We start from the raw sequence: 26144 nt of genomic DNA, 5'->3' as shown, positions 1-26144 counted from the left end.
TTTTGGATGCCACTAACTGTCAGCATTTTTTGCTATTACTATAGCTTATTAAAAACAGAGCAGGAGGGTGTCATGCAGAGGTGCTAGAAATAGCTTGGCACCAGTGGGGCACAATTGGAGTACCACTGCCACTCTTTGGATGCCACTAACTGGCAGCATTTTTTGCTATTATTATAGCTAATTAAAAACAGAGCAGGAGGGTGTAATGAAGAGGTGCTAGAAATACCTTGGCACCAGTGGGGCACAAATGGAGTACAACATCCACTTTTTTGATGTCACTAACTGGCAGCATTTTTTGCTATTATTATAGCTTATTAAAAACAGAGCAGGAGGGTGCAATGCAGAGGTGCTAGAAATAGCTTGGCACCAGTGGGGAACAAATGGAGTACAACAGACACTTTTTGGATGCCACTAACTGGCAGCATTTTTTGCTATTATTATAGCTTATTAAAAACAGAGCAGGAGGGTGTAATGCAGAGGTGTTAAAAATAGCTTGGCACCAGTGGGGCACAAAGGGAGTACAACAGCCACTTTTTGGATGCCACTAACTGGCAGCATTTTTTGCTATTATTATAGCTTATTAAAAACGGAGAAGGAGGGTGTAATGCAGAGGTGTTAGAATTACCTTGGCACCATTGAGGCACAAATGGAGTACAACAACCACTTTTTGGATGCCACTAACTGGCAGCATTTTTTGCTATTATTATAGCTTATTAAAAACAGAGCAGGAGGGTTTAATGCATAGGTGTTAGAAATAGCTTGGCACCAGTGGGGCACAAATGGAGTACAACAGCCACTTTTTGGATGCCACTAACTGGCAGCATTTTTTGCTATTATTATAGCTTATTAAAAACTGAGAAGGAGGGTGTAATGCAGAGGTGTTAGAAATACCTTGGCACCATTGGGGCACAAATGGAGTACAGCAGCCACTTTTTGGATGCCACTAACTGGCAGCATTTTTTGCTATTATTATAGCTAATTAAAAACAGAGCAGGAGGGTGTAATGCAGAGGTGTTAGAAATACCTTGGCACCATTGGGGCACAAATGGAGTACAGCAGCCACTTTTTGGATGCCACTAACTAACAGCATTTTTTGCTATTATTATAGCTAATTAAAAACAGATCAGGAGGGTGTAATGCAAAGGTGTTAGAAATAGCTTGGCATCAGTGGGGCACAAATGGAGTACAACAGCCACGTTTTGGATGCCACTAACTGGCAGCATTTTTTTCTATTATTATAGCTTATTAAAAACAGAGCAGGAGGGTGTCATGCAGAGGTGCTAGAAATAGCTTGGCACCAATGGGGCACAAATGGAGTACAACAGCCACTTTTTGGATGCCACTAACTGGCAGCATTTTTTGCTATTATTATAGCTTATTAAAAACAGAGCAGGAGGGTGTAATGCAGAGGTGCTAGAAATTGCTTGGCACCAGTGGGGCACAAATGGAGTACAACAGCCACTTTTTGGATGCCCCTAACTGGCAGCATTTTTTGCTATTATTATAGCTATTTAAAAACAGAGCAGGAGGGTGTAATGCAGAGGTGCTAGAAATAGCTTGGCACCAGTGGGGCACAAATGGAGTACAACAGCCACTTTTTGGATGCCACTAACTGGCAGCATTTTTTGCTATTATTACAGTTTATTAAAAACGGAGGAGGGTGTAATGCAGAGGTGTTAGAAATACCTTGGCACCATTGGGGCACAAATGGAGTACAGCAGCCACTTTTTGGATGCCCCTAACTGGCAGCATTTTTTGCTATTATTATAGCTAATTAAAAACAGAGCAGGAGGGTGTAATGCAAAGGTGTTAGAAATAGCTTGGCATCAGTGGGGCACAAATGGAGTACAACAGCCACTTTTTGGATGCCACTAACTGGCAGCATTTTTTGCTATTATTATAGCTAATTAAAAACAGAGCAGGAGGGTGTAATGCAGAGGTGCTAGAAATAGCTTGACACCATTGGGGCACAAATGGAGTACAACAGCCACTTTTTGGATGCCACTAACTGGCAGCATTTTTTGCTATTATTATAGCTAATTAAAAACAGAGCAGGAGGGTGTAATGCAGAGGTGTTAGAAATACCTTGGCACCATTGGGGCACAAATGGAGTACAGCAGCCACTTTTTGGATGCCACTAACTAACAGCATTTTTTGCTATTATTATAGCTAATTAAAAACAGATCAGGAGGGTGTAATGCAAAGGTGTTAGAAATAGCTTGGCATCAGTGGGGCACAAATGGAGTACAACAGCCACTTTTTGGATGCCACTAACTGGCAGCATTTTTTTCTATTATTATAGCTTATTAAAAACAGAGCAGGAGGGTGTCATGCAGAGGTGCTAGAAATAGCTTGGCACCAATGGGGCACAAATGGAGTACAACAGCCACTTTTTGGATGCCACTAACTGGCAGCATTTTTTGCTATTATTATAGCTTATTAAAAACAGAGCAGGAGGGTGTAATTCAGAGGTGCTAGAAATTGCTTGGCACCAGTGGGGCACAAATGGAGTACAACAGCCACTTTTTGGATGCGACTAACTGGCAGCATTTTTTTGCTATTATTATAGCTATTTAAAAACAGAGCAGGAGGGTGTCATGCAGAGGTGCTAGAAATAGCTTGGCACCAGTGGGGCATAAATGGAGTACAACAGCCACTTTTTGGATGCCATTAACTGGCAGCATTTTTTGCTATTATTACAGTTTATTAAAAACGGAGAAGGAGGGTGTAATGCAGAGGTGTTAGAAATACCTTGGCACCATTGGGGCACAAATGGAGTACAGCAGCCACTTTTTGGATGCCAAAACCGGCAGCATTTTTTGCTATTATTATAGCTAATTAAAAACAGAGCAGGAGGGTGTAATGCAAAGGTGTTAGAAATAGCTTGGCATCAGTGGGGCACAAATGGAGTACAACAGCCACTTTTTGGATGCCACTAACTGGCAGCATTTTTTGCTATTATTATAGCTAATTAAAAACAGAGCAGGAGGGTGTTATGCAGAGGTGCTAGAAATAGCTTGGCACCATTGGGGCACAAATGGAGTACAACAGCCACTTTTTGGATGCCACTAACTGGCAGCATTTTTTGCTATTATTACAGCTTATTAAAAACAGAGCAAGAGGGTTTAATGCAAAGGTGCTAGAAATAGCTTGGCACCATTGGGGCAGAAATGGAGTACAACAGCCACTTTTTGGATGCCACTAACTGGCAGCATTTTTTGCTATTATTATAGCTTATTAAAAACAGAGCAGGAGGGTGTCATGCAGAGGTGCTAGAAATAGCTTGGCACCAGTGGGGCACAAATGGAGTACCACTGCCACTTTTTGGATGCCACTAACTGGCAGCATTTTTTGCTATTATTATAGCTAATTAAAAACAGAGCAGGAGGGTGTAATGAAAAGGTGCTAGAAATACCTTGGCACCATTGGGGCACAAATGGAGTACAACATCCACTTTTTTGATGCCACTAACTGGCAGCATTTTTTGCTATTATTATAGCTGATTAAAAACAGAGCAGGAGGGTGTAATGCAGAGGTGCTAGAAATAGCTTGGCACCAGTGGGGCACAAATGGAGTACAACAGCCACTTTTTGTATGCCACTAACTGGCAGCATTTTTTTGCTATTATTATAGCTTATTAAAAACAGAGCAGGAGGGTGTCATGCAGAGGTGCTAGAAATAGGTTGGCACCATTGGGGCACAAATGGAGTACGACTGCCACTTTTTGGATGCCACTAACTGGCAGCATTGTTTGCTATTATTATAGCTAATTAAAAACAGAGCAGGAGGGTGTAATGAAGAGGTGCTAGAAATACCTTGGCACCATTGGGGCACAAATGGAGTACAACATCCACTTTTTTGATGCCACTAACTGGCAGCATTTTTTGCTATTATTATAGCTTATTAAAAAGAGAGCAGGAGGGTGTAATGCAGAGGTGCTAGAAATAGCTTGGCACCAGTGGGGCACAAATGGAGTACAACAGCCACTTTTTGTATGCCACTAACTGGCAGCATTTTTTGCTATTATTATAGCTTATTAAAAACGGAGCAGGAGGGTGTAATGCAGAGGTGTTACAAATACCTTGGCACCATTGGGGCACAAATGGAGTACAGCAGAAACTTTTTGGATGCCACTAACTGGCAGCATTTTTTGCTATTATTATAGCTTATTAAAAACAGAGCAGGAGGGTGTCATGCAGAGGTTCTAGAAATAGCTTGGCACCAGTGGGGCACAAATGGAGTACACCAGCCACTTTTTGGATGCCACTAACTGGCAGCATTTTTTGCTATTATTATAGCTTATTAAAAACAGAGCAGGAGGGTGTAATGCAGAGGTGCTAGAAATAGCTTGGCACCAATGGGGCACAAATGGAGTACAACAGCCACTTTTTGGATGACACTAACTGGCAGCATTTTTTGCTATTATTATAGCTAATTAAAAACAGAGCAGGAGGGTGTCATGCAGAGCTGCTAGAAATAGCTTGGCACCAGTGGGGCACAAATGGAGTACAACAGCCACTTTTTGGATGCACCTAACTGGCAGCATTTTTTACTTTTATTACAGCTTATTAAAAACAGAGCAGGAGGGTGTCATGCAGAGGTGCTAGAAATAGCTTGGCACCATTGGGGCACAAATGGAGTACCACTGCCACTTTTTGGATGCCACTAACTGGCAGCATTTTTTGCTATTATTATAGCTAATTAAAAACAGAGCAGGAGGGTGTAATGAAGAGGTGTTAGAAATACCTTAGCACCATCGGGGCACAAATGGAGTACAACATCCACTTTTTTAATGCCACTAACTGGCAGCATTTTTTGCTATTATTATAGCTAATTAAAAACAGAGCAGGAGGGTCTAATGCAGAAGTGTTAGAAATAGCTTGGCACCATTGGGGCACAAATGGAGTACAACAGCCACTTTTTGGATGCCACTAACTGGCAACATTTTTTGCAATTATTATAGCTTTTTAAAAACAGAGCAGGAGGGTGTCATGCAGAGGTGCTAGAAAAACCTTGGCACGATTGGGGAACAAATGGAGTACAACATCCACTTTTTGGATGCCACTAACTGGCAGCATTTTTTACTATTATTATAGCTTATTAAAAACAGAGCAGGAGGGTGTAATGCAGAGGTGTTAAAAAAAGCTTGGCACCAGTGGGGCACAAATGGAGTACAACAGCCACTTTTTGGATGCCAATAACTGGCAGCATTTTTTGCTATTATTATAGCTTATTAAAAACAAAGAAGGAGGGTGTAATGCAGAGGTGTTAGAAATACCTTGGCACCAGTGGGGCACAAATGGAGTACAACAGCCACTTTTTGGATGCCACTAACTGGCAGCATTTTTTGCTATTATTACAGCTTATTAAAAACAGAGCAGGAGGGTGTAATGCAGAGGTGCTAGAAATAGCTTGGCACCATTGGGGCAGAAATGGAGTACAACAGCCACTTTTTGGATGCCACTAACTGGCAGCATTTTTTGCTATTATTATAGCTTATTAAAAAAGAGCAGGAGGGTGTCATGCAGAGGTGCTAGAAATAGCTTGGCACCAGTGAGGCACAAATGGAGTACATCAGCTACTTTTTGGATGCCACTAACTGGCAGCATTTTTTGTTGTTATTATTATAGCTTATTAAAAAAGAGCAGGAGGGTGTCATGCAGAGGTGCTAGAAATAGCTTGGCATCAGTGGGGCACAAATGGAGTACAACAGACACTTTTTGGATGCCACTAACTGGCAGCATTTTTTTCTATTATTATAGCTTATTAAAAACAGAGCAGGAGGGTGTCATGCAGAGGTGCTAGAAATAGCTTGGCACCAATGGGGCACAAATGGAGTACACCAGCCACTTTTTGGATGCCACTAACTGGCAGCATTTTTTGCTATTATTATAGCTTATTAAAAACAGAGCAGGAGGGTGTAATGCAGAGGTGCTAGAAATTGCTTGGCACCAGTGGGGCACAAATGGAGTACAACAGCCACTTTTTGGATGCCACTAACTGGCAGCATTTTTTTCTATTATTATAGCTTATTAAAAACAGAGCAGGAGGGTGTCATGCAGAGGTGCTAGAAATAGCTTGGCACCAATGGGGCACAAATGGAGTACAACAGCCACTTTTTGGATGCCACTAACTGGCAGCATTTTTTGCTATAATTATAGCTTATTAAAAACAGAGCAGGAGGGTGTAATGCAGAGGTGCTAGAAATTGCTTGGCACCAGTGGGGCACAAATGGAGTACAACAGCCACTTTTTGGATGCCACTAACTGGCAGCATTTTTTGCTATTATTATAGCTTATTAAAAACAAAGAAGGAGGGTGTAATGCAGAGGTGTTAGAAATACCTTGGCACCAGTGGGGCACAAATGGAGTACAACAGCCACTTTTTGGATGCCGCTAACTGGCAGCATTTTTTGCTATTATTACAGCTTATTAAAAACAGAGCAGGAGGGTGTAATGCAGAGGTGCTAGAAATAGCTTGGCACCATTGGGGCAGAAATGGAGTACAACAGCTACTTTTTGGATGCCACTAACTGGCAGCATTTTTTGCTATTATTATAGCTTATTAAAAAAGAGCAGGAGGGTGTAAGGAAGAAGTGTTAGAAATAGCTTGGCACCATTGGGGCACAAATGGAGTACAACAGCCACTTTTTGGATGTCACTAACTAGCAGCATTTTTTCCTATTATTATAGCTTATTAAAACGGAGAAGGATGGTGTAATGTAGAGGTGTTAGAAATACCTTGGCACCATTGAGGCACAAATGGAGTACAACAGCCACTTTTTGGATGTCACTAACTGGCAGTAATTTTTGCTACTATTATAGCTAATTAAAAACAGAGCAGGAGGGTGTCATGCAGAGGTGCTAGAAATAGCTTGGCACCAGTGGGGCACAAATGGAGTACAACAGCCACTTTTTGGATGCCACTAACTGGCAGCATTTTTTGCTATTATTATAGCTAATTAAAAACAGAGCAGGAGGTTGTCATGCAGAGGTGCTAGAAATAGATTGGCACCAGTGGGGTACAAATGGAGTACAACAGCCACTTTTTGGATGCCCCTAACTGGCAGCATTTTTTGCTTTTATTACAGCCTATTAAAAACAGAGCAGGAGGGTGTAATGCAGAGGTGCTAGAAATAGCTTGGCACCATTGGGGCAGAAATGGAGTACAACAGCCACTTTTTGGATGCCACTAACTGGCAGCATTTTTTTTCAATTATTATAGGTTATTAAAAACAGAACAGGAGGGTGTCATGCAGAGGTGCTAGAAATAGCTTGGCACTAGTGGGGCACAAATGGAGTACAACAGCCACTTTTTGGATGCCACTAACTGGCAGCATTTTTTGCTATTATTATAGCTAATTAAAAACAGAGCAGGAGGGTGTAAGGAAGAAGTGTTAGAAATAGCTTGGCACCATTGGGGCACAAATGGAGTACAACAGCCACTTTTTGGATGCCACTAACTGGCAGCATTTTTTGCTATTTTTATAGCTTATTAAAAACAGAGCAGGAGGGTGTAATGCAGAGGTGCTAGAAATAGCTTGGCACCAGTGGGGCACAAATGGAGTACAACAGCCACTTTTTGGATGCCACTAACTGGCAGCATTTTTTGCTATTATTATAGCTTATCAAAAACAGAGCAGGAGGGTGTGATGCAGAGGTGCTAGAAATACTTTGGTACGATTGGGGCACAAATGGAGTACAACAGCCACTTTTTGGATGCCACTAACTGGCAGCATTTTTTGCTATTAACTATAGCTTATTAAAAACAGAGCAGGAGGGTGTAATGCAGAGGTGCTAGAAATAGCTTGGCACCAGTGGGGCACAAATGGAGTACAACAGCCACTTTTTGGATGCCACTAACTGGCAGCATTTTTTGCTATTATTATAGCTTATTAAAAACAGAGCAGGAGGGTGTAATGCAGAGGTGCTAGAAATAGCTTGGCACCAGTGGGGCACAAATGGAGTACAACCTCCACTTTTTGGATGCCACTAACTGGCAGCATTTTTTGCTATTATTATAGCTAATTAAAAACAGAGCAAGAGGTTGTCATGCAGAGGTGCTAGAAATAGATTGGCACCAGTGGGGTACAAATGGAGTACAACAGCCACTTTTTGGATGCCACTAACTGGCAGCATTTTTTGCTATTATTATAGCTTATTAAAAACAGAGCAGGAGGGTGTAATGCAAAGGTGCTGGAAATAGCTTGGCACCAGTGGGGCACAAATGGAGTACAACAGCCACTTTTTGGATGCCACTAACTGGCAGCATTTTTTGCTATTATTATAGCTTATTAAAACAGAGCAGGAGGGTGTAATGCAGAGGTGTTAGAAATAGCTTGGCATCAGTGGGGCACAAATGGAGTACAACAGCCACTTTTTGGATGTCACTAACTGGCAGCATTTTTTCCTATTATTATAGCTTATTAAAACGGAGAAGGAGGGTGTAATGCAGAGGTGTTAGAAATACCTTGGCACCATTGAGGCACAAATGGAGTACAACAGCCACTTTTTGGATGTCACTAACTGGCAGTATTTTTTGCTATTATTAGAGCTAATTAAAAACAAAGCAGGAGGGTGTAATGCAAAGGCGTTAGAAATAGCTTGGCATCAGTGGAGCACAAATGGAGTACAACAGCCACTTTTTGGATGCCACTAACTGGCAGCATTTTTTTCTATTATTATAGCTTATTAAAAACAGAGCAGGAGGGTGTCATGCAAAGGTGCTAGAAATAGCTTGGCACCAGTGGGGCACAAATGGAGTACAACAGCCACTTTTTGGATGCTACTAACTGGCAGCATTTTTTGCTATTATTATAGCTTATTAAAAACAGAGCAGGAACGTGTAATGCAGAGGTGCTAGAAATAGCTTCGCACCAGTGGGGCACAAGTGGAGTACAACAGCCACTTTTTGTATGTCACTAACTGGCAGTATTTTTTGCTATTATTATAGCTAATTAAAAACAAAGCAAGAGGGTGTAATGCAGAGGTGCTAGAGATAGCTTGGCACCATTGGGGCACAAATGGAGTACAACAGCCACATTTGGATGCCACTGACAGGCAGCATTTTTTTTTCAATTACTATAGCTTATTAAAAACAGAGCAGGAGGGTGTAATGCAGAGGTTCTAGAAATAGCTTGGCACCAGTGGGGCACAAATGGAGTACAACAGCCACTTTTTGGATGCCACTAACTGGCAGCATTTTTTGCTATTATTATAGCTTATTAAAAACAGTGCAGGAGGGTGTCATGCAGAGGTGCTAGAAATAGCTTGGCACCAGTGGGGCACAAATGGAGTACAACAGCCACTTTTTGGATGCCACTAACTGGCAGCATTTTTTGCTATTATTATAGCTTATTAAAAATAGAGCAGGAGGGTGTAATGCAGAGGTGCTAGAAATAGCTTGGCACCATTGGGGCACAAATGGAGTACAACAGCCACTTTTTGGATGCCAATAACTGGCAGCATTTTTTGCTATTATTATAGCTATTTAAAAACAGAGCAGGAGGGTGTCATGCAGAGGTGCTAGAAATAGCTTGGCACCAGTGGGGCACAAATGGAGTACAACAGCCACTTTTTGGATGCCACTAACTGGCAGCATTTTTTGCTATTATTACAGCTTATTAAATACAGAGCAGGAGGGTGTAATGCAGAGGTGCTAGAAATAGCTTGGCACCATTGGGGCAGAAATGGAGTACAATAGCCACTTTTTGGATGCCACTAACTGGCAGCATTTTTTGCTATTATTATAGCTTATTAAAAACAGAGCAGCAGCGTGTCATGCAGAGGTGCTAGAAATAGCTTGGCACCAGTGAGGCACAAATGGAGTACAACAGCCACTTTTTGGATGCCATTAACTGGCAGCATTTTTTGCTATTATTATAGCTTATTAAAAACAGAGCAGGAGCGTGTCATGCAGAGGTGCTAGAAATAGCTTGGCACCAGTAAGGCACAAATGGAGTACAACAGCCACTTTTTGGATGCCACTAACTGGCAGCATTTTTTGCTATTATTACAGCCTATTAAAAACAGAGCAGGAGGGTGTAATGCAGAGGTGCTAGAAATAGCTTGGCACCAGTGGGGCACAAGTGGAGTACAACAGCCACTTTTTGTATGTCACTAACTGGCAGTATTTTTGCTATTATTATAGCTAATTAAAAACAGAGCAAGAGGGTGTAATGCAGAGGTGCTAGAAATAGCTTGGCACCATTGGGGCACAAATGGAGTACAACAGCCACTTTTTGGATGCCACTAACTAGCAGCATTTTTTCTATTATTATAGCTTATTAAAAACAGAGCAGGAGGGTGTCATGCAGAGGTGATAGAAATAGCTTGGCATCAGTGGAGCACAAATGGAGTACAACAGCCACTTTTTGGATGCCACTAACTGGCAGTATTTTTTTTCAATTATTATAGCTTATTAAAAACAGAACAGGAGGGTGTCATGCAGAGGTGCTAGAAATAGCTTGGCACTAGTGGGGCACAAATGGAGTACAACAGCCACTTTTTGGATGCCACTAACTGGCAGCATTTTTTGCTATTATTATAGCTAATTAAAAACAGAGCAGGAGGGTGTAATGCAGAAGTGTTAGAAATAGCTTGGCACCATTGGGGCATAAATGGAGTACAACAGCCACTTTTTGGATGCCACTAACTGGCAGCATTTTTTGCTATTATTATAGCTTATTAAAAACAGAGCATGAACGTGTCATGCAGAGGTGCTAGAAATAGCTTGGCACCAGTGAGGCACAAATGGAGTACAATAGCCACTTTTTGGATGCCACTAACTGGCAGCATTTTTTGCTATTATTAAAGCCTATTAAAAACAGAGCAGGAGGGTGTAATGCAGAGGTGCTAGAAATAGCTTGGCACCAGTGGGGCACAAGTGGAGTACAACAGCCACTTTTTGGATGCCATTAACTGGCAGCATGTTTTGCTATTATTATAGCTTATTAAAAAAAGAGCAGGAGGGTGTAATGCAGAGGTGCTAGAAATAGCTTGGCACCAGTGAGGCACAAATGGAGTACAACAGCCACTTTTTGGATGCCACTAACTGGCAGCATTTTTTGCTATTATTATAGCTTATTAAAAACATTGCAGGAGCGTTTCATGCAGAGGTGCTAGAAATAGCTTGGCACCAGTAAGGCACAAATGGAGTACAACAGCCACTTTTTGGATGCAACTAACTGGCAGCATTTTTTGCTATTATTACAGCCTATTAAAAACAGAGCAGGAGGGTGTAATGCAGAGGTGCTAGAAATAGCTTGGCACCAGTGGGGCACAAGTGGAGTACAACAGCCACTTTTTGTATGTCACTAACTGGCAGTATTTTTTGCTATTATTATAGCTAATTAAAAACAGAGCAAGAGGGTGTAATGCAGAGGTGCTAGAAATAGCTTGGCACCATTGGGGCACAAATGGAGTACAACAGCCACTTTTTGGATGCCACTAACTGGCAGCATTTTTTGCTATTATTATAGCTTATTAAAAACAGAGCAGGGGCAAGTCATGCAGAGGTGCTAGAAATAGCTTGGCACCAGTAAGTCACAAATGGAGTACAACAGACACTTTTTGGATGCCACTAACTGGCAGCATTTTTTTTTCAATTATTATAGCTTATTTAAAAAAGAACAGGAGGGTGTCATGCAGAGGTGCTAGAAATAGCTTGGCACTAGTGGGGCACAAATGGAGTACAACAGCCACTTTTTGTATGCCACTAACTGGCAGCATTTTTTGCTATTATTATAGCTAATGAAAAACAGAGCAGGAGGGTGTAAGGAAGAAGTGTTAGAAATAGCTAGGCACCATTGGGGCACAAATGGAGTACAACAGCCACTTTTTGGATGCCACGAACTGGCAGCATTTTTTGCTATTATTATAGCTAATTAAAAACAGAGCAGGAGGGTGTAATGCAGAGGTGCTAGAAATAGCTTGGCATCAGTGGGGCACAAATGGAGTACAACAGCCACTTTTTGGATGCCACTAACTGGCAGCATTTTTTGCTATTATTATAGCTTATTAAAAACAGAGCAGGAGGGTGTAATGCAGAGGTGTTAGAAATAGCTTGGCACCAGTGGGGCACAAATGGAGTACAACAGCCACTTTTTGGATGTCACTAACTGGCAACATTTTTCCTATTATTATAGCTTATTAAAACGGAGAAGGAGGGTGTAATGCAGAGGTGTTAGAAATACCTTGGCACCATTGAGGCACAAATGGAGTACAACAGCCACTTTTTGGATGTCACTAACTGGCAGTATTTTTTGCTATTAATATAGCTAATTAAAAACAGAGCAGGAGGGTGTCATGCAGAGGTGCTAGAAATACCTTGGTACGATTGGGGCACAAATGGAGTACAACAGCCACTTTTTGGATGCCACTAACTGGCAGCATTTTTTGCTATTATTATAGCTTATTAAAAACAGAGCAGGAGGGTGTAATGCAGAGGTGTTAGAAATAGCTTGGCACCAGTGGGGTACAAATGGAGTACAACAGCCACTTTTTGGATGTCACTAACTGGCAGCATTTTTTCCTATTATTATAGCTTATTAAAACGGAGAAGGAGGGTGTAATGCAGAGGTGTTAGAAATACCTTGACACCATTGAGGCACAAATGGAGTACAACAGCCACTTTTTGGATGTCACTAACTCGCAGTATTTTTTGCTATTAATATAGCTAATTAAAAACAGAGCAGGAGGGTGTCATGCAGAGGTGCTAGAAATATCTTGGCACCAGTGGGGCACAAATGGAGTACAACAGCCACTTTTTGGATGCCACTAACTGGCAGCATTTTTTGCTATTATTAGAGCTAATTAAAAACAGAGCAGGAGGTTGTAATGCAAAGGCGTTAGAAATAGCTTGGCATCAGTGGAGCACAAATGGAGTACAACAGCCACTTTTTGGATGCCACTAACTAGCAGCATTTTTTTCTATTATTATAGCTTATTAAAAACAGAGCAGGAGGGTGTCATGCAGAGGTGCTAGAAATACCTTGGCACCATTGGAGCACAAATAGAGTACAACAGACACTTTTTTGATGCCATTAACTGGCAACATTTTTTGCTATTATTATAGCTTATTTAAAACAGAGCAGGAGGGTGTAATGCAGACGTGCTAGAACTAGCTTGGCACCAGTGGGGCACAAATGGAGTACAACAGCCACTTTTTGGATGCCACTAACTGGCAGCATTTTTTGCTATTATTATAGCTTATTAAAAACAGAGCAGGAGGGTGTAATGCAGAGGTGCTAGAAATAGCTTGGCACCAGTGGGGCACAAATGGAGTACAACAGCCACTTTTTAGATGCCACTAACTGGCAGCATTTTTTGCTATTATTATAGCTATTTAAAAACAGAGCAGGAGGGTGTCATGCAGAGGTGCTAGAAATAGCTTGGCACCAGTGGGGCACAAATGGAGTACAACAGCCACTTTTTGGATGCCACTAACTGGCAGCATTTTTTGCTATTATTACAGCTTATTAAATACAGAGCAGGAGGGTGTAATGCAGAGGTGCTAGAAATAGCTTGGCACCATTGGGGCAGAAATGGAGTACAATAGCCACTTTTTGGATGCCACTAACCGGCAGCATTTTTTGCTATTATTATAGCTTATTAAAAACAGAGCAGGAGCGTGTCATGCAGAGGTGCTAGAAATAGCTTGGCACCAGTGAGGCACAAATGGAGTACAACAGCCACTTTTTGGATGCCACTAACTGGCAGCATTTTTTGCTATTATTATAGCTTATTAAAAACAGAGCAGGAGCGTGTCATGCAGAGGTGCTAGAAATAGCTTGGCACCAGTAAGGCATAAATGGAGTACAACAGCCACTTTTTGGATGCCACTAACTGGCAGCATTTTTTGCTATTATTACAGCCTATTAAAAACAGAGCAGGAGGGTGTAATGCAGAGGTGCTAGAAATAGCTTGGCACCAGTGGGGCACAAGTGGAGTACAACAGCCACTTTTTGTATGTCACTAACTGGCAGTATTTTTTGCTATTATTATAGCTAATTAAAAACAGAGCAAGAGGGTGTAATGCAGAGGTGCTAGAAATAGCTTGGCACCATTGGGGCACAAATGGAGTACAACAGCCACTTTTTGGATGCCACTAACTAGCAGCATTTTTTTCTATTATTATAGCTTATTAAAAACAGAGCAGGAGGGTGTCATGCAGAGGTGATAGAAATAGCTTGGCATCAGTGGAGCACAAATGGAGTACAACAGCCACTTTTTGGATGCCACTAACTGGCAGTATTTTTTTTTCAATTATTATAGCTTATTAAAAACAGAACAGGAGGGTGTCATGCAGAGGTGCTAGAAATAGCTTGGCACTAGTGGGGCACAAATGGAGTACAACAGCCACTTTTTGGATGCCACTAACTGGCAGCATTTTTTGCTATTATTATAGCTAATTAAAAACAGAGCAGGAGGGTGTAAGGAAGAAGTGTTAGAATTAGCTAGGCACCATTGGGGCACAAATGGAGTACAACAGCCACTTTTTGGATGCCACTAACTGGCAGCATTTTTTACTATTATTAAAGCTAATTAAAAACAGAGCAGGAGGGTGTAATGCAGAAGTGTTAGAAATAGCTTGGCACCATTGGGGCATAAATGGAGTACAACAGCCACTTTTTGGATGCCACTAACTGGCAGCATTTTTTGCTATTATTATAGCTTATTAAAACAGAGCATGAGCGTGTCATGCAGAGGTGCTAGAAATAGCTTGGCACCAGTGAGGCACAAATGGAGTACAATAGCCACTTTTTGGATGCCACTAACTGGCAGCATTTTTTGCTATTATTATAGCTTATTAAAAACAGAGCAGGAGCAAGTCATGCAGAGGTGCTAGAAATAGCTTGGCACCAGTAAGGCACAAATGGAATACAACAGCCACTTTTTGGATGCCACTAACTGGCAGCATTTTTTGCTATTATTACAGCCTATTAAAAACAGAGCAGGAGGGTGTAATGCAGAGGTGCTAGAAATACCTTGGCACCAGTGGGGCACAAGTGGAGTACAACAGCCACTTTTTGGATGCCACTAACTGGCAGCATTTTTTGCTATTATTATAGCTATTTAAAAACAGAGCAGGAGGGTGTCATGCAGAGGTGCTAGAAATAGCTTGGCACCAGTGGGGCACAAATGGAGTACAACAGCCACTTTTTGGATGCCACTAACTGGCAGCATTTTTTGCTATTATTACAGCTTATTAAAAACAGAGCAGGAGGGTGTAATGCAGAGGTGCTAGAAATAGCTTGGCACCATTGGGGCAGAAATGGAGTACAATAGCCACTTTTTGGATGCCACTAACTGGCAGCATTTTTTGCTATTATTATAGCTTATTAAAAACAGAGCAGGAGGGTGTAATGCAGAAGTGCTAGAAATAGCTTGGCACCAGTGGGGCACAAGTGGAGTACAACAGCCACTTTTTGTATGTCACTAACTGGCAGTATTTTTTGCTATTATTATAGCTAATTAAAAACAGAGCAAGAGGGTGTAATGCAGAGGTGCTAGAAATAGCTTGGCACCATTGGGGCACAAATGGAGTACAACAGCAACTTTTTGGATGCCACTAACTGGCAGCATTTTTTACTATTATTAAAGCTAATTAAAAACAGAGCAGGAGGGTGTAATGCAGAAGTGTTAGAAATAGCTTGGCACCATTGGGGCATAAATGGAGTACAACAGCCACTTTTTGGATGCCACTAACTGGCAGCATTTTTTGCTATTATTATAGCTTATTAAAACAGAGCATGAGCGTGTCATGCAGAGGTGCTAGAAATAGCTTGGCACCAGTGAGGCACAAATGGAGTACAATAGCCACTTTTTGGATGCCACTAACTGGCAGCATTTTTTGCTTGTATTATAGCTATTTAAAAACAGAGCAGGAGGGTGTCATGTAGAGGTGCTAGAAATAGCTTGGCACCAGTGGGGCACAAATGGAGTACAACAGCCACTTTTTGGATGCCACTAACTGGCAGCATTTTTTGCTATTATTACAGCTTATTAAAAACAGAGCAGGAGGGTGTAATGCAGAGGTGCTAGAAATAGCTTGGCACCATTGGGGCAGAAATGGAGTACAATAGCCACTTTTTGGATGCCACTAACTGGCAGCATTTTTTGCTGTTATTATAGCTTATTAAAAACAGAGCAGGAGCGTGTCATGCAGAGGTGCTAGAAATAGCTTGGCACCAGTGAGGCACAAATAGAGTACAACAGCCACTTTTTGAATGCCACTAACTGGCAGCATTTTTTGCTACTATTATAGTTTATTAAAAACATTGCAGGAGCGTTTCATGCAGAGGTGCTAGAAATAGCTTGGCACCAGTAAGGCACAAATGGAGTACAACAGCCACTTTTTGGATGCCACTAACTGGCAGCATTTTTTGCTATTATTACAGCCTATTAAAAACAGAGCAGGAGGGTGTAATGCAGAGGTGCTAGAAATAGCTTGGCACCAGTGGGGCACAAGTGGAGTACAACAGCCACTTTTTGTATGTCACTAACTGGCAGTATTTTTTGCTATTATTATAGCTAATTAAAAACAGAGCAAGAGGGTGTAATGCAGAGGTGCTAGAAATAGCTTGGCACCATTGGGGCACAAATGGAGTACAACAGCCACTTTTTGGATGCCACTAACTGGCAGCATTTTTTGCTATTATTATAACTTATTAAAAACAGAGCAGGAGCAAGTCATGCAGAGGTGCTAGAAATAGCTTGGCACCAGTAAGGCACAAATGGAGTACAACAGCCACTTTTTGGATGCCACTAACTGGCAGCATTTTTTGCTATTATTACAGCCTATTAAAAACAGAGCAGGAGGGTGTAATGCAGAGGTGCTAGAAATAGCTTGGCACCAGTGGGGCACAAGTGGAGTACAACAGCCACTTTTTGTATGTCACTAACTGGCAGTATTTTTTGCTATTATTATAGCTAATTAAAAACAGAGCAAGAGGGTGTAATGCAGAGGTGCTAGAAATAGCTTGGCACCATTTGGGGCACAAAAGGAGTACAACAGCCACTTTTTGGATGCCACTAACTAGCAGCATTTTTTTCTATTATTATAGCTTATTAAAAACAGAGCAGGAGGGTGTCATGCAGAGGTGCTAGAAATAGCTTGGCATCAGTGGAGCACAAATGGAGTACAACAGCCACTTTTTGGATGCCACTAACTGGCAGCATTTTTTTTTCAATTATTATAGCTTATTTAAAACAGAACAGGAGGGTGTCATGCAGAGGTGCTAGAAATAGCTTGGCACTAGTAGGGCACAAATGGAGTACAACAGCCACTTTTTGGATGCCACTAACTGGCAGCATTTTTTGCTATTATTATAGCTAATTAAAAACAGAGCAGGAGGGTGTAAGGAAGAAGTGTTAGAAATAGCTAGGCACCATTGGGGCACAAATGGAGTACAACAGCCACTTTTTGGATGCCACTAACTGGCAGCATTTTTTACTATTATTAAAGCTAATTAAAAATAGAGCAGGAGGGTGTAATGCAGAAGTGTTAGAAATAGCTTGGCACCATTGGGGCATAAATGGAGTACAACAGCCACTTTTTGGATGTCACTAACTGGCAGCATTTTTTGCTATTAATATAGCTAATTAAAAACAGAGCAGGAGGGTGTCATGCAGAGGTGCTAGAAATACCTTGGTACGATTGGGGCACAAATGGAGTACAACAGCCACTTTTTGGATGCCACTAACTGGCAGCATTTTTTGCTATTATTATAGCTTATTAAAAACAGAGCAGGAGGGTGTAATGCAGAGGTGTTAGAAATCGCTTGGCACCAGTGGGGCACAAATGGAGTACAACAGCCACTTTTTGGATGTCACTAACTGGCAGCATTTTTTCCTATTATTATAGCTTATTAAAACGGAGAAGGAGGGTGTAATGCAGAGGTGTTAGAAATACCTTGACACCATTGAGGCACAAATGGAGTACAACAGCCACTTTTTGGATGTCACTAACTCGCAGTATTTTTTGCTATTAATATAGCTAATTAAAAACAGAGCAGGAGGGTGTCATGCAGAGGTGCTAGAAATATCTTGGCACCAGTGGGGCACAAATGGAGTACAACAGCCACTTTTTGGATGCCACTAACTGGCAGCATTTTTTGCTATTATTAGAGCTAATTAAAAACAGAGCAGGAGGGTGTAATGCAAAGGCGTTAGAAATAGCTTGGCATCAGTGGAGCACAAATGGAGTACAACAGCCACTTTTTGGATGCCACTAACTAGCAGCATTTTTTTCTATTATTATAGCTTATTAAAAACAGAGCAGGAGGGTGTCATGCAGAGGTGCTAGAAATACCTTGGCACCAGTGGGGCACAAATGGAGTACAACAGACACTTTTTTGATGCCATTAACTGGCAACATTTTTTGCTATTATTATAGCTTATTTAAAACAGAGCAGGAGGGTGTAATGCAGACGTGCTAGAACTAGCTTGGCACCAGTGGGGCACAAATGGAGTACAACAGCCACTTTTTGGATGGCACTAACTGGCAGCATTTTTTGCTATTATTATAGCTTATTAAAAACAGAGCAGGAGGGTGTAATGCAGAGGTGCTAGAAATAGCTTGGCACCAGTGGGGCACAAATGGAGTACAACAGCCACTTTTTAGATGCCACTAACTGGCAGCATTTTTTGCTATTATTATAGCTATTTAAAAACAGAGCAGGAGGGTGTCATGCAGAGGTGCTAGAAATAGCTTGGCACCAGTGGGGCACAAATGGAGTACAACAGCCACTTTTTGGATGCCACTAACTGGCAGCATTTTTTGCTATTATTACAGCTTATTAAATACAGAGCAGGAGGGTGTAATGCAGAGGTGCTAGAAATAGCTTGGCACCATTGGGGCAGAAATGGAGTACAATAGCCACTTTTTGGATGCCACTAACCGGCAGCATTTTTTGCTATTATTATAGCTTATTAAATACAGAGCAGGAGCGTGTCATGCAGAGGTGCTAGAAATAGCTTGGCACCAGTGAGGCACAAATGGAGTACAACAGCCACTTTTTGGATGCCACTAACTGGCAGCATTTTTTGCTATTATTATAGCTTATTAAAAACAGAGCAGGAGCGTGTCATGCAGAGGTGCTAGAAATAGCTTGGCACCAGTAAGGCACAAATGGAGTACAACAGCCACTTTTTGGATGCCACTAACTGGCAGCATTTTTTGCTATTATTACAGCCTATTAAAAACAGAGCAGGAGGGTGTAATGCAGAGGTGCTAGAAATAGCTTGGCACCAGTGGGGCACAAGTGGAGTACAACAGCCACTTTTTGTATGTCACTAACTGGCAGTATTTTTTACTATTATTATAGCTAATTAAAAACAGAGCAAGAGGGTGTAATGCAGAGGTGCTAGAAATAGCTTGGCACCATTGGGGCACAAATGGAGTACAACAGCCACTTTTTGGATGCCACTAACTAGCAGCATTTTTTTCTATTATTATAGCTTATTAAAAACAGAGCAGGAGGGTGTCATGCAGAGGTGATAGAAATAGCTTGGCATCAGTAAGGCACAAATGGAATACAACAGCCACTTTTTGGATGCCACTAACTGGCAGCATTTTTTGCTATTATTACAGCCTATTAAAAAAAGAGCAGGAGGGTGTAATGCAGAGGTGCTAGAAATAGCTTGGCACCAGTGGGGCACAAGTGGAGTACAACAGCCACTTTTTGGATGCCACTAACTGGCAGCATTTTTTGCTATTATTATAGCTATTTAAAAACAGAGCAGGAGGGTGTCATGCAGAGGTGCTAGAAATAGCTTGGCACCATTGGGGCAGAAATGGAGTACAATAGCCACTTTTTGGATGCCACTAACTGGCAGCATTTTTTGCTATTATTATAGCTTATTAAAAACAGAGCAGGAGCGTGTCATGCAGAGGTGCTAGAAATAGCTTGGCACCAGTGAGGCACAAATAGAGTACAACAGCCCCTTTTTGAATGCCACTAACTGGCAGCATTTTTTGCTATTATTATAGCTTATTAAAAACATTGCAGGAGCGTTTCATGCAGAGGTGCTAGAAATAGCTTGGCACCAGTAAGGCACAAATGGAGTACAACAGCCACTTTTTGGATGCCACTAACTGGCAGCATTTTTTGCTATTATTACAGCCTATTAAAAACAGAGCAGGAGGGTGTAATGCAGAGGTGCTAGAAATAGCTTGGCACCAGTGGGGCACAAGTGGAGTACAACAGCCACTTTTTGTATGTCACTAACTGGCAGTATTTTTTGCTATTATTATAGCTAATTAAAAACAGAGCAAGAGGGTGTAATGCAGAGGTGCTAGAAATAGCTTGGCACCATTGGGGCACAAATGGAGTACAACAGCAACTTTTTGGATGCCACTAACTGGCAGCATTTTTTACTATTATTAAAGCTAATTAAAAACAGAGCAGGAGGGTGTAATGCAGAAGTGTTAGAAATAGCTTGGCACCATTGGGGCATAAATGGAGTACAACAGCCACTTTTTGGATGCCACTAACTGGCAGCATTTTTTGCTATTATTATAGCTTATTAAAACAGAGCATGAGCGTGTCATGCAGAGGTGCTAGAAATAGCTTGGCACCAGTGAGGCACAAATGGAGTACAATAGCCACTTTTTGGATGCCACTAACTGGCAGCATTTTTTGCTATTATTATAGCTTATTAAAAACAGAGCAGGAGCAAGTCATGCAGAGGTGCTAGAAATAGCTTGGCACCAGTAAGGCACAAATGGAGTACAACAGCCACTTTTTGGATGCCACTAACTGGTAGCATTTTTTGCTATTATTACAGCCTATTAAAAACAGAGCAGGAGGGTGTAATGCAGAGGTGCTAGAAATAGCTTGGCACCAGTGGGGCACAAGTGGAGTACAACAGCCACTTTTTGGATGCCACTAACTGGCAGCATTTTTTGCTATTATTATAGCTATTTAAAAACAGAGCAGGAGGGTGTCATGTAGAGGTGCTAGAAATAGCTTGGCACCAGTGGGGCACAAATGGAGTACAACAGCCACTTTTTGGATGCCACTAACTGGCAGCATTTTTTGCTATTATTACAGCTTATTAAAAACAGAGCAGGAGGGTGTAATGCAGAGGTGCTAGAAATAGCTTGGCACCATTGGGGCAGAAATGGAGTACAATAGCCACTTTTTGGATGCCACTAACTGGCAGCATTTTTTGCTATTATTATAGCTTATTAAAAACAGAGCAGGAGCGTGTCATGCAGAGGTGCTAGAAATAGCTTGGCACCAGTGAGGCACAAATAGAGTACAACAGCCACTTTTTGAATGCCACTAACTGGCAGCATTTTTTGCTATTATTATAGCTTATTAAAAACATTGCAGGAGCGTTTCATGCAGAGGTGCTAGAAATAGCTTGGCACCAGTAAGGCACAAATGGAGTACAACAGCCACTTTTTGGATGCCACTAACTGGCAGCATTTTTTGCTATTATTACAGCCTATTAAAAACAGAGCAGGAGGGTGTAATGCAGAGGTGCTAGAAATAGCTTGGCACCAGTGGGGCACAAGTGGAGTACAACAGCCACTTTTTGTATGTCACTAACTGGCAGTATTTTTTGCTATTATTATAGCTAATTAAAAACAGAGCAAGAGGGTGTAATGCAGAGGTGCTAGAAATAGCTTGGCACCATTGGGGCACAAATGGAGTACAACAGCCACTTTTTGGATGCCACTAACTGGCAGCATTTTTTGCTATTATTATAACTTATTAAAAACAGAGCAGGAGCAAGTCATGCAGAGGTGCTAGAAATACCTTGGTACGATTGGGGCACAAATGGAGTACAACAGCCACTTTTTGGATGCCACTAACTGGCAGCATTTTTTGCTATTATTATAGCTTATTAAAAACAGAGCAGGAGGGTGTAATGCAGAGGTGTTAGAAATAGCTTGGCACCAGTGGGGCACAAATGGAGTACAACAGCCACTTTTTGGATGTCACTAACTGGCAGCATTTTTTCCTATTATTATAGCTTATTAAAACGGAGAAGGAGGGTGTAATGCAGAGGTGTTAGAAATACCTTGACACCATTGAGGCACAAATGGAGTACAACAGCCACTTTTTGGATGTCACTAACTCGCAGTATTTTTTGCTATTAATATAGCTAATTAAAAACAGAGCAGGAGGGTGTCATGCAGAGGTGCTAGAAATATCTTGGCACCAGTGGGGCACAAATGGGGTACAACAGCCACTTTTTGGATGCCACTAACTGGCAGCATTTTTTGCTATTATTAGAGCTAATTAAAAACAGAGCAGGAGGGTGTAATGCAAAGGCGATAGAAATAGCTTGGCATCAGTGGAGCACAAATGGAGTACAACAGCCACTTTTTGGATGCCACTAACTAGCAGCATTTTTTTCTATTATTATAGCTTATTAAAAACAGAGCAGGAGGGTGTCATGCAGAGGTGCTAGAAATACCTTGGCACCATTGGAGCACAATAGAGTACAACAGACACTTTTTTGATGCCATTAACTGGCAACATTTTTTGCTATTATTATAGCTTATTTAAAACAGAGCAGGAGGGTGTAATGCAGACGTGCTAGAACTAGCTTGGCACCAGTGGGGCACAAATGGAGTACAACAGCCACTTTTTGGATGCCACTAACTGGCAGCATTTTTTGCTATTATTATAGCTTATTCAAAACAGAGCAGGAGGGTGTAATGCAGAGGTGCTAGAAATAGCTTGGCACCAGTGGGGCACAAATGGAGTACAACAGCCACTTTTTAGATGCCACTAACTGGCAGCATTTTTTGCTATTATTATAGCTATTTAAAAACAGAGCAGGAGGGTGTCATGCAGAGGTGCTAGAAATAGCTTGGCACCAGTGGGGCACAAATGGAGTACAACAGCCACTTTTTGGATGCCACTAACTGGCAGCATTTTTTGCTATTATTACAGCTTATTAAATACAGAGCAGGAGGGTGTAATGCAGAGGTGCTAGAAATAGCTTGGCACCATTGGGGCAGAAATGGAGTACAATAGCCACTTTTTGGATGCCACTAACCGGCAGCATTTTTTGCTATTATTATAGCTTATTAAAAACAGAGCAGGAGCGTGTCATGCAGAGGTGCTAGAAATAGCTTGGCACCAGTGAGGCACAAATGGAGTACAACAGCCACTTTTTGGATGCCACTAACTGGCAGCATTTTTGGCTATTATTATAGCTTATTAAAAACAGAGCAGGAGCGTGTCATGCAGAGGTGCTAGAAATAGCTTGGCACCAGTGGGGCACAAGTGGAGTACAACAGCCACTTTTTGTATGTCACTAACTGGCAGTATTTTTTGCTATTATTATAGCTAATTAAAAACAGAGCAAGAGGGTGTAATGCAGAGGTGCTAGAAATAGCTTGGCACCATTGGGGCACAAATGGAGTACAACAGCCACTTTTTGGATGCCACTAACTGGCAGCATTTTTTGCTATTATTATAACTTATTAAAAACAGAGCAGGAGCAAGTCATGCAGAGGTGCTAGAAATACCTTGGTACGATTGGGGCACAAATGGAGTACAACAGCCACTTTTTGGATGCCACTAACTGGCAGCATTTTTTGCTATTATTATAGCTTATTAAAAACAGAGCAGGAGGGTGTAATGCAGAGGTGTTAGAAATAGCTTGGCACCAGTGGGGCACAAATGGAGTACAACAGCCACTTTTTGGATGTCACTAACTGGCAGCATTTTTTCCTATTATTATAGCTTATTAAAACGGAGAAGGAGGGTGTAATGCAGAGGTGTTAGAAATACCTTGACACCATTGAGGCACAAATGGAGTACAACAGCCACTTTTTGGATGTCACTAACTCGCAGTATTTTTTGCTATTAATATAGCTAATTAAAAACAGAGCAGGAGGGTGTCATGCAGAGGTGCTAGAAATATCTTGGCACCAGTGGGGCACAAATGGGGTACAACAGCCACTTTTTGGATGCCACTAACTGGCAGCATTTTTTGCTATTATTAGAGCTAATTAAAAACAGAGCAGGAGGGTGTAATGCAAAGGCGATAGAAATAGCTTGGCATCAGTGGAGCACAAATGGAGTACAACAGCCACTTTTTGGATGCCACTAACTAGCAGCATTTTTTTCTATTATTATAGCTTATTAAAAACAGAGCAGGAGGGTGTCATGCAGAGGTGCTAGAAATACCTTGGCACCATTGGAGCACAATAGAGTACAACAGACACTTTTTTGATGCCATTAACTGGCAACATTTTTTGCTATTATTATAGCTTATTTAAAACAGAGCAGGAGGGTGTAATGCAGACGTGCTAGAACTAGCTTGGCACCAGTGGGGCACAAATGGAGTACAACAGCCACTTTTTGGATGCCACTAACTGGCAGCATTTTTTGCTATTATTATAGCTTATTCAAAACAGAGCAGGAGGGTGTAATGCAGAGGTGCTAGAAATAGCTTGGCACCAGTGGGGCACAAATGGAGTACAACAGCCACTTTTTAGATGCCACTAACTGGCAGCATTTTTTGCTATTATTATAGCTATTTAAAAACAGAGCAGGAGGGTGTCATGCAGAGGTGCTAGAAATAGCTTGGCACCAGTGGGGCACAAATGGAGTACAACAGCCACTTTTTGGATGCCACTAACTGGCAGCATTTTTTGCTATTATTACAGCTTATTAAATACAGAGCAGGAGGGTGTAATGCAGAGGTGCTAGAAATAGCTTGGCACCATTGGGGCAGAAATGGAGTACAATAGCCACTTTTTGGATGCCACTAACCGGCAGCATTTTTTGCTATTATTATAGCTTATTAAAAACAGAGCAGGAGCGTGTCATGCAGAGGTGCTAGAAATAGCTTGGCACCAGTGAGGCACAAATGGAGTACAACAGCCACTTTTTGGATGCCACTAACTGGCAGCATTTTTGGCTATTATTATAGCTTATTAAAAACAGAGCAGGAGCGTGTCATGCAGAGGTGCTAGAAATAGCTTGGCACCAGTAAGGCACAAATGGAGTACAACAGCCACTTTTTGGATGCCACTAACTGGCAGCATTTTTTGCTATTATTACAGCCTATTAAAAACAGAGCAGGAGGGTGTAATGCAGAGGTGCTAGAAATAGCTTGGCACCAGTGGGGCACAAGTGGAGTACAACAGCCACTTTTTGTATGTCACTAACTGGCAGTATTTTTTACTATTATTATAGCTAATTAAAAACAGAGCAAGAGGGTGTAATGCAGAGGTGCTAGAAATAGCTTGGCACCATTGGGGCACAAATGGAGTACAACAGCCACTTTTTGGATGCCACTAACTAGCAGCATTTTTTTCTATTATTATAGCTTATTAAAAACAGAGCAGGAGGGTGTCATGCAGAGGTGATAGAAATAGCTTGGCATCAGTAAGGCACAAATGGAATACAACAGCCACTTTTTGGATGCCACTAACTGGCAGCATTTTTTGCTATTATTACAGCCTATTAAAAACAGAGCAGGAGGGTGTAATGCAGAGGTGCTAGAAATAGCTTGGCACCAGTGGGGCACAAGTGGAGTACAACAGCCACTTTTTGGATGCCACTAACTGGCAGCATTTTTTGCTATTATTATAGCTATTTAAAAACAGAGCAGGAGGGTGTCATGCAGAGGTGCTAGAAATAGCTTGGCACCATTGGGGCAGAAATGGAGTACAATAGCCACTTTTTGGATGCCACTAACTGGCAGCATTTTTTGCTATTATTATAGCTTATTAAAAACAGAGCAGGAGCGTGTCATGCAGAGGTGCTAGAAATAGCTTGGCACCAGTGAGGCACAAATAGAGTACAACAGCCCCTTTTTGAATGCCACTAACTGGCAGCATTTTTTGCTATTATTATAGCTTATTAAAAACATTGCAGGAGCGTTTCATGCAGAGGTGCTAGAAATAGCTTGGCACCAGTAAGGCACAAATGGAGTACAACAGCCACTTTTTGGATGCCACTAACTGGCAGCATTTTTTGCTATTATTACAGCCTATTAAAAACAGAGCAGGAGGGTGTAATGCAGAGGTGCTAGAAATAGCTTGGCACCAGTGGGGCACAAGTGGAGTACAACAGCCACTTTTTGTATGTCACTAACTGGCAGTATTTTTTGCTATTATTATAGCTAATTAAAAACAGAGCAAGAGGGTGTCATGCAGAGGTG

General features: G+C 41.6%; 1 protein-coding gene across 1 annotated transcript in view; it reads right to left on the bottom strand.

The window, feature by feature from the left end:
- Positions 1–26144, bottom strand: part of NTMT2 (N-terminal Xaa-Pro-Lys N-methyltransferase 2) — a 934068-nt gene that overhangs the window by 726046 nt on the left and 181878 nt on the right. The gene's annotated exons all lie outside the window — the stretch shown is intronic.

The sequence above is a fragment of the Anomaloglossus baeobatrachus genome, chromosome 8 (assembly GCF_048569485.1).
Source record: "Anomaloglossus baeobatrachus isolate aAnoBae1 chromosome 8, aAnoBae1.hap1, whole genome shotgun sequence".
NCBI lineage: Eukaryota > Metazoa > Chordata > Amphibia > Anura > Aromobatidae > Anomaloglossus > Anomaloglossus baeobatrachus.
Note: the sequence above shows the minus strand (reverse complement) of the source record. Positions and strands in the feature narration are given on the sequence as shown.